This window comes from Aureococcus anophagefferens (genome assembly GCF_000186865.1).
Source record: "Aureococcus anophagefferens unplaced genomic scaffold AURANscaffold_45, whole genome shotgun sequence".
In the NCBI taxonomy this organism is placed as follows: domain Eukaryota; class Pelagophyceae; order Pelagomonadales; family Pelagomonadaceae; genus Aureococcus; species Aureococcus anophagefferens.
In genome coordinates this window covers 155,258-160,245 of record NW_008705600.1, presented here as the reverse complement: position 1 = coordinate 160,245, position 4,988 = coordinate 155,258, and positions in this window count along the sequence as shown.

Here is a 4,988-nt window from a genome sequence, read left to right as displayed (position 1 = left end):
GTGCGGACCGATGCGCGGACCGATGCGAGCGCCGCGGCGGAGAAGCGACCCGAGGCCCCGGCGGCGCCCGCCGACGCAGAGGCGCCGCCCGCCGCCGCGCCGGCTCCCGACGAGGCGCCCGCCGCGGACGAGGCCGCTGCCGGCGACGAGGACGCGAGCGTCGACCCGGACGCGGCGCCGGAGGGCGCGAGCGTCGACCCGGACGCGGCGCCGAGAGACGAGGCGCCGGAGGACGCGGAGCCGCTCGTTTGCGCCGACGACGCCGAGGCGCGGCGGCGACGACGCCGAGGCGGACGGCGGCGACGACGCCGAGGCGGACGCCGGCGACGACGCCGAGGCGGACGGCGGCGACGACGCCGGGCGGACGCCGGCGACGACGCCGGCGACGGCGCGGAGGGCGCGGCGGACGCGGGCGTCGAGGAGGAGAAGCTCGCGCTCGAGGACGTCGACTTCGCCGTCGGCGACAACTCGAGCGACGACGACTGCGTCTACTTCACCGCGGACCACGACCCGCCGCCCCGGTCCCCGGAGCCGACGCTCGACGTCGACGTGAGCCACGGCGTCGCGCCGCCGACGGCCGCAGAGCGGCGCGCGGCTGCCGACGTCGCCTCCGCGTACGGCGACTACTTCGGCCACATCCGCTTCGCGCGGGGCTGGGAGACGGCGCCGTTCCGCCGCGAGGACGCCGCGCCCCTCTTCGACACGGCGGCCCTCGCCTGCGCGCTCATCCGGAGCCGCGAGCTCGGCGGCGAGCGCGCGTTCACGCTCCGGCAGACCGACGGGTCGGCTCGGGACTGGTTCCACGGCGACGCGCCGGACCCCGTCGCGGCGCCGCGCCAGTTCGTCGACGGCCTCGTGCACGCGACCTTCCAGGACGGCGCGGGCTACGTCGAGGGCCTCGACGAGCGGCGCGTCGACGAGCTCCTCGACGAGTACGTCGACTGGAGCTCCGCGGCGTTCGCGCGCTAACTAGGGCGAGCCCGGGGGGAAGAGGAAGCGTTCGGCGAGCTCGAGGAGCGGGAAGATGGTCTGCTCCGTCGGGTGGATCATGTCGCAGCAGTGGACGAGGCCGAGGGACTCGCCGACGGCGTCGAAGGTCCGCCCGTGGACCGCGCGGCCCTTCGTCGCGTCGGCGACGAGCTGGTTCGACGCCTTGGCGCTGTAGGGCGTCAGCGCGCGCGTCGCCGCGAGGCCCGCGAGGCGCGCCTCGCAGGCCTCGTGGAAGGCGCCGTAGGTCGCGTGGGGCCGCGCGGCGCAGACCTCGCGGAGCCCCGCGTTCATCGATCGCACGACGGCGTCCGCCTTCGCCGCCTCCGCGTCGCCGTCGCCGAAGTCCGCGACGCGGTCGCCGAGGGGCGGCACGGAGACGACGAGGATCGGCGTCTTCGCGCGGCCCGTCAGGCCGTCGACGATCGCGGCGACGTCCGCGACGTAGCGCGCGACCGACGGAAACGCGGGCGTCGCGCCGCCAAGTTCGGGCGACGCCTTCCACCCGAAGGGCACCTTCTTCTGCGCCGCGTAGTAGGACGTCGTCATGCGGTCGCTGCACGTCGCGTCGCAGCCGCAGAGGAACCGCGCGTCGTTCGTGCCCACGAGTAAGGTGAACGCGTCGACGTGGCCGAGCGCCGCGACGTCCGGAACCTGGGCGGCAAAAGAGTGATTCAACGTCGCTTCAACGTGAGTGTTCCGCGCGCGCGCGTTCCAAAAAAAACATCCACGCTTCGAGACCGTTCCGAGAGATGATCGCTCGTCCAAAAATCAGCCAAAACGAGGGGAAAACGGCCGAGATCGGAGCCTTTGAAGTTGGGAATTTCGCTCTCTTTTGCTGCCCCGTCCGGCGCGCGCGCGCGGACGTTGTGCGCGAGGTCGCCGCCGACGCCGGCGTTGACGAGCCAGGCGTCCGGGTGGCGCTTCTGGAGGACGTCGACCCAGTCGGGCGACACGGCCGCGTCGCCGTGCGTGATGGAGTCGCCGACGCAGCACACAACGCGCGCGCCGGCGGGCGCGGCGCCGCGGCGCCGCGCGGCGGCGAACCAGCGGGCGTCGTGCGTTGGGTAGGTCTGGACGTAGGCCTGCTTGAAGCTCGCGGCCAGGCGGTCGTCGACGTCCTTTTCCGTCGCGACGCGCTCGCCCGGCGGCACCGCTCGGAAGAGCGCGGCGCGGTCCTCCGGCGCCGTCGGCAGCGGCGGCGGCGGCGGCGCCAGGGCGTCGCCGAGCATCTTCCGGCTGCACCAGCCGGCGCGGGGCCGCGAGAGGCGGCAGCGCGGCGTGCCGGCGGCGTTGGGCCGCTCCTCCTCGACGAGCACGCGGCAGCCCGGCGCGAGGGCCGGCTCGAGGGCGGCGCTGTCGAGCTCGGGACCTGCGACGACGCTTCATGACGATTCCGGCGCGTCGCGGTGCGCCGGTGACGCGCCCTCGCGCAGCGCCGCGCCGCGCTTCCCGGTCACAATATGCCAAGCCATTGGCTCGGCGGCGGGGCAGCCTTTCGTTGTTGAGCTTTCGAGCCGATGAGGCACTAGTTTGGTTAGCGCGACGGCCTGAGCTGCCCGCTTCGACGCCCGCCGGCGCCGCCGCTGTTCGCCATGGCCGCTTCGCGGCGGCTCCTGGCCGCGCTCCAGGTGCTGGCCGTCCTCGCGACGGACGCGCCGAGCGCCGACCCCTCGGGCGTCCCCACGAGCGCGCCCACGAGCGTCCCAACGGCGACGCCGACGCTCCTGCCCGTCGTCGCGGGCAGCGCCGGCCCGAGCGGCGTGCCCACGAGCGCGCCGACGAGCGCGCCGACGTCGCTCCCGACGGCGACGCCCACCGCCGCCGCCGCGACGGCGGGCCCCTCCGGCGCGCCGTCGTCGGCGCCGACGGCGCAGCCGTCGGCGACGCGCGCGCCGACGGCCGCGCCCGCGGCGTCCTTCAACGCCACGGCGCCCCCCAGCGCCGCGCCGAGCGCCGCGCCGACGGGCCGGTCGCCCACGGCGGCGGCGACGACGACGGTCCCGTCGCCGGGCCCCACGGCGTCGCGCGCGCCGACGCTGTCGCCGACGACCGAGGCGCCGTCCCTGAGCTTCCGGCCGACGCTGGCGCCGACGACGTCGAGCCCGACGACGTCGCTCCCGACGCCGTCGCCGTCGATCTACGTCGCCAACGTCTTCCGCACGGACCAGTGCCTCTGCTGCTACGCGGGCAACAGCGACAGCATCTGCGGCGGCCCGACGTCGTGCTACTGCTGCTGCGGCGACGGCGACGACAACGCCATCGAGGGCTTCAATTCCTGCGTGAAGCAGTGCGAGAAGGAGAACGACGGCTACATCTGCGACGACTGGGGCGAGTTCCTCTCGTCGAGCGAGAAAAGCTACATCAGGGACACGCTCGCCGGCGAGTGCGACGGCGCGGGCCGGGCGCGCGCGTCCGCGGGCCTCGCCGCCGCGCTGCTCCTCGCCCGGGGCGTCGCACGACGATAAATACGGCAACCTTTGCGGCGCGGTGGCGGCAACGCGGGCCCGATGGACATCATCCTTCGGCGGGGCTGCCCGACTGGATCCATCCTTCGCGGAGCGGCGGCGCGCGCGGGCGCGATGATGGAGCCCGACGACCTCGTGGCGGAGGCGGCGGGTGCCCCCGGCGACGCGGCCGACGACACGGGCTCCTGGCTCGCGTCCGCGCTGCAGAAAGGGAGCCGCCGGAGCCGCACAGCGAGCCGCAGCGGTCCTACTGGGAGAGCTACGTCGGGGGCAGCTCGTCGAGCGACACGCTCGACGAGGGGGGCGACCCCAGCCCCGAGCCCGCGGCCTCGTGGCTCGCGACCTACGAGACGTCGAAGGAGCCGCCGGAGACCGTCGCGGGCGTCGACGCGGACGCGGCCGCGGCGCCCGCGGCCGCGGACTCGTCGCTCATCGACGGCGCCGGACGCCTCGCGAGCCACCTGGCGTCGCTGCCCGGCCGCGCGGCGTCGACGGGCGCCATGGCCATCGCGGGCGCGGGCGACGCGGCCTTCGGGGCAGGAAAAGAGTGCGAAATTCCCAACTTTGGAGGCTCCTCTCTCGGCCGTTTTCCACTCGTTTTGGCTGATTCTTGGACGAGCGATCATCTCTCGGAACGGTCTCGCAGTGTGGATGCTTTTTCCAGAACACGCGCGCGCGGAATACTCACGTTGAAGCGAACTTGAATCACTCTTTTCCTGCCCAGGCGGCCTTTGGCGCGGGCGTCGTCGCTCTCGAGTCCGGCGCCGCGCGCGCCCGCGCGGGACGCGAACTTCGACGTTTGATTTGTGTTCGTCGCCCTCGGAAACGAACGCGACGAGAGCCAACGACGCGTCCGAGCATCGGCCGCGACGACCGAGATCGAGAGACGTTTCGCCGGCGCAGGCGGGCGCGCGCGCCGTGTCCGAGTTCCAGCCGCTGGCGGCCGTCGCGCGCCTCGTCGGCGGCGACGAGGGCGCGCCCGCGGACGGCGCCTGGGCCGTGCCGTCGTTCCTCGCGGGCGACTTCGACGACGACGACGACGGCGCGGCGGCCGCGGCGCTCGCGGCGCTCCTGCGGCGCGTGGGCGACGCGGGCGACGACGCGCGCGCGCACCGCGACGCGAGCGACGGCGTCGTCGCGGGCGTCGAGGCGCGGCTCCGCGGCGGCGGCCTCGCGGCCGCGCGCGGCGCGGGGCGGCCTTGCCGCCTCCGCCTGAAGCGGCGCCGCGGCGACGGCGCCGCGTGCCTCGTGCTCGTCGCGCCGGGCGCCGGCGGCTGGGCGCGCGTGCCCCTCCACCGCGTCGTCGGCGTCCGCGCGGCCGACGACGCCGGCGCGGGCCACGCGCTGTCGCTCTTCGACGACAGGGGCGACCGCCGCGAGGCGCACGAGCTCGCGGTCGGCGCGGCGGCGACGCGCGACGCGCTCGTGCTGGCCCTCGAGGCGCTCGCGGCGCGCGAGCGCGCGCGCCACGGCGTGCACCGGCGCCGGTTCCGCGCGGACCGCGCCTTCGCCGAGACCGTCGCCGCCGCGCGC